The 14,358-nt window shown below is 45.3% G+C and overlaps 1 non-coding gene across 1 annotated transcript; it reads right to left on the bottom strand.

The window, feature by feature from the left end:
• Nucleotides 1-11,572: 11,572 nt before the first annotated feature.
• On the bottom strand, nt 11,573-11,655 carry trnal-cag (transfer RNA leucine (anticodon CAG)). Its single transcript has one exon. It is a non-coding gene; the product is annotated as a tRNA-Leu (tRNA).
• Nucleotides 11,656-14,358: the final 2,703 nt, after the last annotated feature.

Raw genomic sequence — 14,358 nt, 5'->3', positions numbered from 1 at the left:
TGCTTCTGAAAGAGTTGAGGTCCATATGGGGGTGATTTGGGCACATCTTTCCCCACATTACAAGTGTGTCAGGAAATCAACCACCCAAAGCCCTTTCATTAACCACAGGGGTTCCCGCAATTGTCTGGTCTCAAAGCGGTTTTAGTCCTTGTCAATATCTCTTGTCCAGTTCCCGATGTTTCCCGATTCTGTCGGTCTCCCTGGCTCTCTTCAATCTGTGTGTGGCCACCTACAGATTGGATTTCAATGAATACCTGTGTTTGTGTTTTCAATAACAACAGAAAATGTTTCTTATATATTTCTTATGTTCTCTCCAAATCCTCGATATCCTTCCTAAATTGTGGTGCCCAGAACTGTAAACAGGATCCAACTGGGGCCGAAGCAGGGATTTATAAAGCTTTGGTGTAAGTTCCTCACCGGTGTAATCTATTTCACGTTATCAAGCCAAGGATCCTGTATTCTTTTTTAGGAACCTTATCAACTTGTCTACCCACCTTCAAATATTGCTGTGTGTAAATCTCTCGGTCACTCTGTTTCTGCATCCCCTTTAAAACAACACCATTTAGTTGAAGTTTCCACAGATCACCACCGTGTGTTTCCCAGACTTTACACAGAGGGACATAGGAACAGGAGGAGGCCATTTAGCTCCTCGAGCCTGTTCCACTATTCAGTGAGATCATGGCTGATCTGCTCTTGGCCTCAGCTCCACTTCCCTACCATCTCCGCCTAACCCTTGACTCCCATATCGTTCAAAAATCTGTCTACCTCCACCTTAAATATATTCAATGACCGAGCCTTCACAGCTCTCAGGGGTAGAAATACAAAGATTCACGCCCCTCTGAGGGAAGAAATTCCTCCTCATCCCCATTTTAAATGGGCAACCCCTTATTCTGAAACTATGTCCCCTCGTTCTAGATTCCCCCACGAGGGGAAACATCCTCTCTGCATCTACCCTGTCTAGCCCCTCAGAATCTTACACCTTTCAAAGATATCATCTCTCACTCTGCTAATCTCCAATAGGTAGATCCCAACCTGTTCAACCATTCTTCATAAGACAACCTTGTGAACCTTCTGTGAAATGCCCCCAATGTAAGTTTATCCCTCCTGAAATGAGGAGAGCAAAACTGTACGCAGTACTCCAGGTGTGGTTTCACCTGTGCTCTGTACAGTTGTAGCAGGACTTCCGTACTTTTATATTCCATCCCCCTTGAAATAAAGGCCAATTTTCCATTTGCCTTCCTAATTACTTGCTGTATCTGCATGCTAACTTTTTGTGACCAGGAAGGCCAATGGTATCTTGGCCTTTATTGCAAAGGGGATGGAGTATAAAAGCAGGGAAGTCCTGCGACAGCTGTATAACGTATTGGTGAGGCCACACATGGAATACTGCGTGCAGTTTTGTTTTCCATATTTACGAAAGGCTATACTTGCTTTGGAGGCAGTTCAGAGAAGGTTCACTAGTTTGATTCTGGAGATGAGGGGGTTGACTTATAAGGAAAGGTTGAGTAGGTTGGGCCTCTACTCATTGGAATTCAGAAGAATGAGAGGTGATCTTATCGAAACGTGTAAGATTATGAGGGGGCTTGAGAAGGTGGATGCAGAGAGGATGTTTCCACAGATGGGGAGACTAGAACTAGAGGGCATGATCTTAGAATAAGGGGCCACCCATTTAAAACTGAGATGAGGAGATATTTCTTCTCTCAGAGGGTTGTAAAGCTGTGGAATTCCCTGCCTCAGTGAGCTGTGGAAGCTGGGACATTGAATACATTTAAGAGAGAAATTGACAGCTTTTTAAATGATAACGGGATAAGGGGTTATGGGGAGCGGGCAGTGAAGTGGAGCTGAGTCCATGATCGGATAAGCCATGATCTTATTGAATGGCGGAGCAGGCTCGAGGGGCCGTATGGCCTACTCCTGCTCCTATTTCTTATGTTCTTCTGTAAAAGGACTCCCAGATCCCTCTGCTCCACAGCATTTTGTAATCTCTCCCCATTTAAGTAATTATTAGCTTTTTTTGTTTTACCGACCAAAGTGAATAACCTCATATTTCCCACATTATACTGCAGCTGCCAATTTTTTGCTCACTCACTGACCCTATCTATATCGCTTTGCAGATTGTTTGCGTCCTCCTCACAACTTGCTTTCCCACCATATCTTTGTATCAGCAGCAAATTTGTCTACATTACAAACATGCAGAGCCCAGAACAAATTATTTTGCACCCTGGCGATGTTTTCCCATTGCCTTTGAAGACGTATATCGCAGATTACCCAGAATGAAACCGTACATTTAAGATTTATATTATGAGGTAAAATTGCACCTTATTTTATTAGTTCGAGGTGTTTCATTAATTGATTTGACATGCTGTATTTGTTTGAGGTGCTGTGGAAAAATGGATCCTTACTCATTGCTGACTCTAAGTTAGAACAAATGAGTGTTCGACAGTAAAATGAGCACTGCACTTTAATTGAGAATTACATATCCAGAGTTATAGTAGGCAGCCGCATACCGCAGTGAAGTAGAGCAGACCCGAGAGACTCAGCTAACATTTGGAAAGTAATCACTGAATTAACACAGAAGAGTGCAAAACATTCATCAGAACAATATACAATCAATACAATGCGTCTGATTGTGTTTGAAGGAACACGGCCATTGGAGAGAGAGCATCGTTTCCAATTACATTATATAATAAGTCTGATCAACATTTTCCAGTTTTGGGACGTTTAGCTTCAATTTCGGAATTTTGCATTGAAACATATTCTATGTCATGAGGGACTCAAATCAGCGGCCACAATGTGTTTGTTCAAACAACTGAAACTAATTTCAACTCTGTTGCATCTTGACTGTCCCAGTGGGGAGCCCACAGGATATAATTGAAAGGCTCCGGGAATATTTCAGAGTTTAATTCAGAGAGATTGCCTAAAGCACGAAGAGGCAGCATCGCTTAACACAAAAAATGCCTGATACGTCCTTACTACACAGTATAAATACACACGAGGCTCATGCTTGAGAGAAGGTCATTCTGTGACCTGTCCTTTATTCCTTCACACTCAAGTGATGAAGGTGGGTGGAGCTGCCCCTTTTATACCTGAAGGTCCAGGTTAGGAGTATCTCCCACCTAGTGGTCAGTGTTCTCACGGTGTACAACTTAGGTCAGTTTATACATGGGTTACAATGCTGGTTGAATACATGACATCACCTCCTACCCCAAAGTCTTATTGGGATCACAGGTTGAGACTCTCTGGTGGTTTACGCTCCCTTGTAGAGCGCCTGACTTGGGGCTCCAGTTGTTGGGCGCTGGCCTGAGCGTCTGCTGTTTGCAGTGCTCAGGCCTGTCCGGACTGCCCACAGTGACTGGGCTCTCCTCCCTTTGGTTCCGGTGTTCGGTCACCTGTGGTGGAGTGAACTCTATATCGTTCTCTTCCTCTGCTTCTTCTATGGGGTTGCTGAACCTCCTTTTTGTTTGATCCACATGTTTGCGGCAGATTTGTCCATTGGTAAGTTTAACTACCAGAAACCAATTTCCCTCTTTGGCAACCACAGTGCCTGCGAGCCATTTGGGCCCTGCAGCGTAGTTGAGGACAAAAACAGGATCATTTACATCAATACATCATGCCCTCACATTCCTGTCATGGTAGTAATATTGTGACTGGCGACTGCTCTCGACAATTTCTTTCATGGTGGGGTGTATAAGGGATAATCGGGTTTTGAGCGTTCTTTTCATTAGTAGCTCTGCGGGTGGAACCACTGTGAGCGAGTGTCGTCGGGATCTATAGGCCAACAGGAGGCGTGATAAGCGGGTTTGTAGGGAACCCCCTTGGAATCTGAGCATCCCCTGTTTGATTATCTGCACTGCTCGTTCTGCCTGGCTGTTTGAGGCCGGCTTGAACGGTGCCGTTCTAACATGGTTAATTCCATTGCCTGCCATGAAGTCCTGGAATTCAGTGCTTGTGAAGCACGGGCCATTGTCACTGACCAAGATGTCCGCTAGACTGTGGGCGGCGAACATTGCCCGTAGACTTTCTACCGTGGCAGAGGATGTGCTTGAATTAAAATGTCACACTCGATCCATTTGGAGTAGGCGTCCACTACAACCAAAAACATTTTCCCCATGAAAGGACCTGCGTAGTCCACATGGATGCGTGACCAAGGCTTGGCCAGGGGCTAAGGGGGGCTTCCCTGGGCGCATGGCCCAGCTGGGCACATGTGTTGCACCTGCGAACACAAAGTTCCAGATCTGCGTCTATCCCTGGCTACCAAACGTGTGACCTGGCAATTGCCTTCATCGTGACAATGCCCGGGTGCCCATTGTGGAGTTCTCTGATGAACACCTCTCTGCCCATCTGGGGCATGACTACGCGGTTTCCCCACAGTAGGCAATCGGCTTGAATCGAGAGTTCATCCCTGCCCCTGTGAAATGGCTTAAATTCCTCAGGGCATGCCCTGTACGTGGCTGCCCAGTCCCCGTTTAGGACACATTTCTTGACTAGAGACAATAGCGGGTCTCTATTTGTCCAGACTTTAATCTGACGGGCTGTTACTGGTGAGCCTTCGCTTCCGAAAGCTACAACAGCCATGACCATCTCAGCACCATGCTCGGTAGCCCCCTCAGTGGTGGCTAGTGGGAGCCTGCTCAGTGCATCGGCGCAGTTTTCAGTGCCCGGTCTGTGCCGAATTGTGTCGTCATAGGCAGCTAACGTGAGTGCCCACCTCTGTATGCGGGCTGATGCGTTTGCATTTATGGCCTTGTTGTCGGCCAAAAGGGACGTTAGGGGTTTGTGATCTGTCTCCAGCTCAAATTTTCTGCCAAACAGGTACTGGTGCATTTTCTTTACCACATATACACATGCGAGCGCCTCCTTTTCTACCATCCCGTAGCCCCTTTCTGCCTGGGACAGACTTCTGGAGGCATAAGCTACCGGCTGTAACTGACCCTTGGCATTGACATGCTGCAACACACACCCGACACCATAGGACGACGCATCGCACGTGAACACAAGTTTCTTACATGGGTCATATAGCGTTAACAGATTGTTGGAACATAACAAATTGCGTGCTCTATTAAAAGCCCTTTCCTGGCTGTCCCCCCAGACCCATTCATGACCTTTGCATAGGAGCACGTGCAGCGGCTCCAGCAGCGTGCTCAATTTGGGAAGAAAGTTGCCAAAATAATTCAGGAGCCCCAGGAACGAACGCAGTTCCGTCGTGTTACGGGGTCTGGGTGCTCTCTGAATCGCTTCCGTCTTGGATGCAGTTGGGCTGATCCTGTCTGTTGCTACCCTCATCCCCAGGAATTCTACCTCTGGAGCTAGGAAGATGCACTTCGCAGTTTTCAGGCGCAGACCTACCCGGCCCCGTCTGCGTAGCACCTCCTCCAGGTTGTGGAGGTGTTCTTCAGTATCGTAACCCGTAATGAGGATGTCGTCCTGAAAAACCACCGTCCCTGGAATCGACTTGAGGAGGTTTTCCATATTTCGTTGGAAGATCGCGGCGGCCGAGCGAATCCCAAACGGACATCTGTTGTACTCAAACAACCCCTAGTGTGTCGTGATGGTGGTCAGCTTCTTCGACTCACTCGCCAGCTACTGGGTCATGTAAGCTGAGGTCAGGACCAATTTTGAAAAATGTTTGCCACCGGATAGCGTCGCAAAGAGGTCCTCCGCTCTCGGTAGTGGGTACTGGTCTTGGAGTGACACCCGATTGATGGTGGCCTTGTAATCGCCACATATCCTGACTGACCCATCCGCCTTGAGCACCGGCACAATCGGGCTCGCCCAGTCACTGAATTCGACTGGCGAGATGATGCCTTCCCTCAGGAGGCGGTCCAATTCGCCTTCTATCTTTTTCTGCATCACGTACGGCACCGCTCTGGCCTTGTGGTGCACTGGTCTGGCGTCCGGGTTTATGTGAATCACTACCTTGGCCCCCATGAAAGTGCCAATGCCGGGTTGAAATAATGAGTCAAATTTGCCCAGGAACTGTGAGCATGATACTCGCTCCACAGAGGAAATTGCATTGACATCGCCCCATTTCCAGTTCACGACAGCAAGCCAACTCCTCCCCAGTAGTGCGGGACCGTCCCATGGGACAATCCAGAGTGGCAACCTGTTCTCTGAATCTTTGTGGGTCACGACTACCGTGGCGCTGCCTTGCACCGGAATGATCTCCTTGGTGTAAGTCCGTAGCTGTGCGTCAATCGGCGATAATTTTGGCCTCCTGGCCTTGGATGCCCACAACTTTTTGAACTGTTTGATACCCATCAGGGACTGGCTGGCACTCGTGTCTAACTCCATTGATACTGGGATGCCATTGAGGAGCACTTTCATCAATATTGGTGGCGTCCTGGTGTATGAACTGTATACGTGCTCCACATGAACTCACTGAACCTAAGCTTCCAGCGATTCCCCCCAGTGTCCATTTCTGCAATTTCTGCAGGCATTTTGCTCATCTCTGCAAACTCCGGCTGAATGTATGCCTCCACGCCTCCAGCATGAGTTACGGTTTGAAACAAAAGGTCCCTTGCCAGTCGATCGTCCCTGACTGCCCCTGTTATTAACCTTGAGTGCACCATTAACAGGTGTTGATGGCCCCATTACTGGCCGTATTGTCCCTTGCAATGGCATGAATCACTGTTTAGCTTGCCATTGTCTCTGTCGAACTCCCCCTCTGGGTTCGACTACATGTTGGGGCATGCCTGACTGCCCTTGTCTGCCTGGAGAACTGTGTGCTGCTTTAACAATGTTGAATCTCTGTCCCAAACATTCCTTAACACAGTACCTCTCGACTGTTCTGCTAGTGGCCATGCTCGCGTGGTTTAAATCCCAGTTTCCTGTCGCCATTGATACGTCCTTACTTCACAGTATAAATGCACACAAGGCCTATGCTTGAGAGAAGGTCAGTCTGTGACCTGTCCTTTATTCCTTCACACTCAAGTGATGAAGGTGGGTGGAGCTTCCCCTTTTATACCTGAAGGTCCAGGTTAGGAGTGTCTCCCACCTAGTGGCCAGTGTCCTCACGGTGTACAACTTAGGTCAGTTTATACATGGGTTACAATGCTGGTTGAATACATGACAATGCCTGCGACATTTTCCAACATTGATAAAATATTCTAAGTGATCCTTGCAGTCACTGCTCTTCCTGGTCAGTGATTATAGTCATTGACGTTGTGTAACTCTGTGTGTGATCCATATTTGGCCTTGTTCTGTATCTGACAATGTAGTGATGACCATTAAATGATAGGGGCAGTGACATAATTTCAATAAATCGGAAGTCCACATTAGCCAAATTCCCACTGCTCATTTATGCCGTTCCTTTAACAGAAACCGTAACTCTGTACTCTGCAGACACGCAAATGATGAAGTTATTGCTGTTGTTGGAACACTTTGTATACTTGCACCTGCCCTCGGCACTAAAAGCTCTCTGAAGTTTGTTTCTTACTGGGATTCGCTGTCACAATAGAGTTGTGAGCACTGAGAGGCACTGGGCAGACTGCAATATCTGACCGGACTGAATCTGTATTACTGGGACTATCTGTCATTGTACAACTGTATTGAGTGTCGTTCATTGACTGGGGTCGAACATCTGACCATAGTGGCCATGTAATTACTGGAATTCTTTGAGGATACAACGAGCATGGTGGATAGAGGTGTACCGATGGATGTGGTGTATTTAGATTTCCAAAAGGCATTCGATAACGTGCCACACAAAAGGTTACTGCAGAAGATAAAGGTACGCGGAGTCAGAGGAAATATATTAGCATGGATAGAGAATTGGCTGGCGAACAGAAAACAGAGAGTCAGGATAAATGGGTCCTTTTCCGGTTGGAAATCAGTGGTTAGTGGTATGCCACAGGGATCAGTGCTGGGACCACAACTGTTTACAATATACATAGATAACCTAGAAGAGGGGACAGAGTGTAGTGCAACAAAATTTGCAGATGACACTAAGATTAGTGGGAAAGCGGGTTGTGTAGAGGACTCAGAGAGGCTGCAAGGAGATTTGGATAGGTTAAGTGAATGGGCTAAGGTTTGGCAGATGGAATACAATGTCGGAAAGTGTGAGGTCATCCACCTTGGGGAAAAAAAACAGTAAAAGGGAATATTATTTGAATGGGGAGAAATTACAACATGCTGTGGTGCAGAGGGACCTGGGGGTCCTTGTGCATTAATGCCAAAAGGTTAGTTTGCAGGTGCAGCAGGTAATCAGGAAGGCGAATGGAATGTTGGCCTTCATTGCGAGAGGGATGGAGTACAAAAGCAGGGAGTCTTGCTGCAACTGTATAAGGTATTAGTAAGGCCGCACCTGGAGTACTGCGTGCAGTTTTGGTCACTTTACTTAAGGAAGGATATACTAGCTTTGGAAGGGGTACAGAGACGATTCACTAGGCTGATTCGAGAAATGAGGGGGTTACCTTATGATGATTGATTGAGTAGACTGGATCTTTACTCGTTGGAGTTCAGAAGGATGAGGGGTTATCTTCTAGAAACATTTAAAATAATGAAAGGGATAGACAAGATAGAGGCAGAGAGGTTGTTTCCACTGGTAGGGGAGACTAGAACTAGGGGGCACGGCCTCAAAATACGGAGGGGCCAATTTAAAACCAAGTTGAGAAAGAATATCTTCTCCCAGAGGGTTGTGAATCTGTGGAATTCTCTGCCCAAGGAAGCAGTTGAGGCTAGCTCATTGAATGTTTTCAAGTCACAGATAGATAGATTTTTAACCAATAAGGGAATTAAGGGTTACGGGAAGAGGGCGGGTAAGTGGAGCTGAGTCCACGACCAGATCAGCCATGATCTTATTGAATGGCGGAGCAGGCTCGAGGGGCTAGATGGCCTACTCCTCTTCCTAATTCTTATGTTCTTATGTTCTTATAACACGGCGATGAGAATTGTACAGTGTACTGCAAGTTTGGTCCAAAGAAAGTTTGATACCAGTTCAACAGTACTTCACTACTTTTCAACACTATCCATCTTGAATTAACCCTTGGTGCTCCATTTTCTTTTTATGGATGTATAACCCGCATCACGACCTTTACTGTTTATTTGTATTTCTACTCTGAGATCCCTTTGCTCCTCGACCTCACTTAGATTCTTATTCTCACGTAGTATTTGACCTTATCTTTCTTACCAAAGTACATGACCTCACTCTGTCTGTGTTGGATTGAATTTGCCAATTCAATGTCCAGTCTACAAGATTATTAACGTCTTGTTGTAGTTTGTTGCAGTCCTCCTCAATAATGTCTATCAGCCCCACCCCAATTTGGCCTCATCTGAAAGTGTAGAAATTGTTTTTTTGATTCCAAATTCTAAATGGACAATTTAAATTGTGAACAGCATTGGTCCCACACTTATGCTCATGGGAGCCCACTTTACTTCTTCTGCACTCAGAATAACAGTCCTATACTTCTGCTTTCTGTCTTGGGGTCAGCTCGCTATAATTCAACGACGTGTCCCCTAACACCGCAAGCTCTGACCTTATTCATTATTCTAATATGTGGTACCTCATCAAAGACTTTTTGGAAATTTAAGTATGTTATATCGACCACATTACCCTGGTCTACTCTCCCTGTTACTTCTTCAATGAAATCAAAGAAGTTGGTCAAGCAAGACTTTTGCTGTTGAATCCACGCTGATTATACATTATTATATTTTTGGTTTATAGATATTCTTCTATTCTCTACTTTAGTAGGGATTCCATTATTTTCCGACCATCGAAGTTCCACTGACTGGTCTATAGTTCCCCGGACATGTTCTATCTTCCATCTCAAATATAAGTATTACGTTAGCTATCCGCCATTCCTCTGACACGACACATTTTTCAAACTAATCATTAAATATTTGTAATAGTGCTCCTGCTATCTCTTCGCTGAATTATTTTAAAGTGTATGGATGTAATCCATCCAGACCAGGGGTTCAATCCTCCTTTCATTTGGTTTGTTCATTTAATATTTCTCCTCTTTACTTATTGCAGTTATATAATTTCCCATACATTATTCCACCGTCATGTCCATCTGCCCTGTGTCCCTGGTAAATACAGAGGCAAAGTAATTATTTCATATTTAATGTAATTGTTCCATCACTTCATGTGATTTAATATTGTCCATCGATTTGTGGCCCTATTCCCATCCGACATTCTTTTTTAAATGAATGTGCCTCTAGAAAGTTAGATGAGCGATTATGTTATCGGCCACCTAATAGTGGGAAGGATAAAGAGGTGTAAATTTAGGTAAAATGCAGAAAGATTCAAGATCTGTCGTGATAATGTGGGACTTCAACGTAAACTGGGAAAATAACCATGCAATGGGAAAATGCAGGGGAGGATTTCCTGAAATCTGTATTAGAACTTTCTCCATCAGTATGTTTCCAGCACGATGGGGAAGAAAGCAGTTCTGGATCTCGGAAATGGATTAAGTAGAGCATGTTTCTGTGGAGGAGCATTGAGGAAACAGTGATCACAATATCATTAGGTTTAGAGTAGTTATGGAAAAGGAGAAGGTATAATCATGTGTGAAAATACCCAACTGTAGGAGGATTAATTTTTTGAGTTGAAAGGGATCCGGCCCAGGTAGATTGAAACCAAAGATTTCTCGGTAAAACAGTAAATGCACATTGGGGGACTTTCAAAAAGGAGATAGATCGGGTAACGACTAGGCACGTTTTCATGCAGGGTGCAGAAATAGCATGATAGCTAGCTACAGCTCGGTGGATGAATGAAGGTCAACTAAAACACAACAACGGAAGCTTGTGATAAACTTCAGGCTCATATTTCAGTAGAGAACCAAGCAGAAAACAGAATGTACATAGAAGGACCATCAAAGGAGGAGGAAGTAGAATCAGCCGAAAAACAGGATATTCGCCCATAGTACTTATCTGAGGAAGGACACACTTGCCTTGGAGGTGGTGCAACAGAGGTTCAACAGATTGATTCCTGGGATGAGAGGGCTGTCCTATGATGAGAGATTGTGTAGAATATGCCGATTCTCTCTTGGGTTTCGAAGAATCGGAGGTGATCTCGTTGAAACGGACAATATTCTGAAGGGGATTGACAGGGTAGATGTTGAGAAGCCTGGCTAGCACAGTCCGTAGAGCATGACACTCTTAATCTCAGGGTCGTGGGTTTTAGCCCCATGTTCGTCGATTACAGTTCTTTAAAATTTATGTTGCTTTCATGGGAACACATCATTAATGAACCCATTTTCTTCTTTTGCACAATGAAAGAAATGCGAACTGAGGGAGAGTTGATAATTTAATCATCTGTTATGTGCTCTGCATAAGAACACAAGAACCAGGAGCAGGAGTCGGCCATTTGGCCCTTCGAGCCTGCCTTCTTTTGCACTGAAACAAATTATAACCGTGAGTTTAAGTTAGCAGTGCGAGATATTTACAGGACACCTTTCAATGCTTCACAAACCCATTCCTTTCGCGACAGCCACCCGGGATCGTTTCCCGGTTTGGGAAGTATATTTGATATCACCGCTTGCAATTGAAGTGGAGTAATTTTATGACGTCAGATGGATGTCCCAAAGCACTTCAGAGTGGTGTCAAAACAAATGAGTTTGCAATTTAAAACACTGAATGTCAGGAGTGGGATTTGAACCCACGCCTCCAGAGGAGACTGCGACCTGAACGCAGCGCCTTAGACCGCTCGGCCATCCTGACTGTTGGATGCTTCTGTTACAAGTTATTACTCAGGAAAGTTTCGGACCGGGCGCTTGTTCAGTGTTGCTGGAAGGCCTAGTGATCGGGATATCCTCTCCCCCGGGGTTTTCCTGAGCCTGTGATCGGTGCACGGGGAGGTATGGCCCGGGTTGGAGGTAGCTTACATCCCAGGGATGGACAATAACACTCTGCGCTCTGGAACTGGGGAAGAGCGAATAATTAATGACCTGTTGGTGGGTTTCAAATGCAACTTAGATCTGATGGTATAAACCGATAGTGTTGTTTCACAGAATGAAAGAAATGCGAACAAGGACAATCGAAATTTCAATAACTGAACTTGAATAATGAGTGAAACTTTAACCCTTGATGAAGTTTTATCCCCGATCTGATTTTACACACTCTGTATTTGAGTAGATTAGTTTTAAAATGTTCATTGCTCATGCGACAATGTACCCTGGACTGCTTTTGTTCAATTTTATTGCAGACAAGTTTTTGCTTCACAAATAATGTTTCCGCACAGGCTCGCAACAGAGACCTTTCGCGTGTGAGGCAAACATGATAACCGCTACACTACGGAAACTGCTGCTTAGCTCAGTGCCCAGAGAGAAGTGTTCAGCAACAAGCTGAAATGCTCAATCCCTCTCTCTGCAAAAAGTTCCTTTCACAAACATTTCTCTGACCGGAACTGCACCAAACAACAATGTTCTCCTTTCAAAGTCATTAAACTCCCCAATTTCCACATCTGCAATGTTAAGGACAAGGACTGAAAGCGCTTTGCGATCAGAAAATTGCCGGAAACCCCTGTGGCTAATGACAGGACTTTTGATGGTTGATTTCCGTGCACACCTTGTGTTATGCATTTAACCCTTGGCTACCTGTATCACACCACCACCAGAGGGCCTACCTGTTGGAGTCCCAAGGGTTCCCAGCATCCATTAGTATATAGAAGCACGCTGGAGTCTTATTAAAGGAGCTAATGTCACACTAACTCATTGTTCTTTATTATGAGCGTATCAAATGGGGACGAGACAACGAACAACCACGCGAAAATGCAAGTAACAGTTGGTATAACTTGATAACAGCACAGCAGGCAATGATTGCGGAATATATTCTTGCAGCCAAAACGCAAAATGACAACCTGGAACTGCACGGCACCGAATCCTCAGGGAAAAACAACTAAAGGCTTTGTCCCTGAATGGGCTACAATCCACCAACCTTGCAGTTAATAGCTGAACGCCCTAATCCATTGCACCACAGAGACTGATCGATGCATACATTGCAAGACATCCCTGTGATGTCTTCACAGAGCACAGCACACACAGCTTCCTAACATGCAGGCTGCTCTCTCGGAACTCTCCGGAAAGAGCCTGTTCTGTTGAATGGTTAACTGTACAGTTGCAGTACACAATACGTCCACATCCACAGTGTGGCGCTACAAGCATTACATGCCTACAGACATTACAATCCCAAACTAGGGTGTCAGTCAGTTAAAGCTTCAGATTGCTCTGACCGGGATGGAACTTGTTCACTCTCAGTTGTACTTTTCCCAAATAAAGGGTGGGACATTCATTGTGGATGTGTGGAAGCAGTCTGGTCCCGCACACTGCAGACACTTCCATGTCACTGCGACCCAGCTCTCCCACAACCGGTGTGATCTACCTTCCAGCCTTCCGGTGCCTTGTCTGTGACGAAGTATTCTGACTGTCCCGAAGCGGGTATCCTTTGTCATCAATAGGGTTTTAAGTTGTTTCGGTAATTTTTACCTGCTGGACAGTCGAGGCACAAATTGTAGAGTGGAAAACTTGCGTGGACCCCGGTTTTCTAGTGGTTGATTTTCCTGGTTGGGTCCGTCGGTCGCGGTGGTCCGGTTGATGCCTGTTACCAAGTCAGTTGGTATTGATGTTCCACTGATTGGTTTTTTGAAGTTCTTTTCTCTGATGTCGTGATGTCTCTTCCTGTGTTTTCTTGCCGTGTGCACTCGATCTTGATCTAGTTTTCCAAAGTAATGGTCAGAAAAATAGGTTGCTCTTGGTACGCTCGGCCCCCAGTTATACTCTGAGAGGCTGCTTAATCTTCGTGCCAAATCTAACGTTTCTTTTGTTTAAGTTTTGCTGCCCATTGATTTAAGTGGTCTTCTTTGTATAAGTTTTGGTGGACTAGCTAACTGAGACTTGATTAAATGTTTTAATCTGGTGTTGATAGACTTTGGGATGGTGATACTCCTTCTTTATGAACTGATGAACTCTTGTCCATTGTAATAGCACTGCTTTGGCTTCGGGAAGTCTGGGCTGAGCCAGATATTTCTATACATGTTGAAAAGGTTTTGGAATATGGATGTGATATTTGGGTCCTGTGGGTAAGGTGAATAATGTTTCTTCCGTGGTCGATTGTTTAAATGCTAATGTTTTCTGGGAGCCTGATTATGGTTGAAGAGCTCCCCCAGACAAACTGATTAGCTACAATATCCAAACTCTAAATCCCACCCCTCTGTCACTGCAGCATTTCCCCACAGGCCCAAACATGCCTTTTAACATCCCAAACTTGGTTAAGACTTGTAGCTTTCTTCCATATGCTTTTTAGGATCCCAAACTTCATGTTTACTCGTCCCAAATCGAATTTTCTTTTCAGTGAGTCCAAACACTGGGGGGTTTCCACGAATTTTGGAATCTACATAGGCAGTCCCTCGGAATCGAGGAAGACTTG

The sequence above is a fragment of the Pristiophorus japonicus genome, unplaced genomic scaffold (genome assembly GCF_044704955.1).
Source record: "Pristiophorus japonicus isolate sPriJap1 unplaced genomic scaffold, sPriJap1.hap1 HAP1_SCAFFOLD_42, whole genome shotgun sequence".
Taxonomy (NCBI): Eukaryota; Metazoa; Chordata; class Chondrichthyes; family Pristiophoridae; genus Pristiophorus; species Pristiophorus japonicus.
This window is presented reverse-complemented; position numbering and strand designations above follow the sequence as displayed.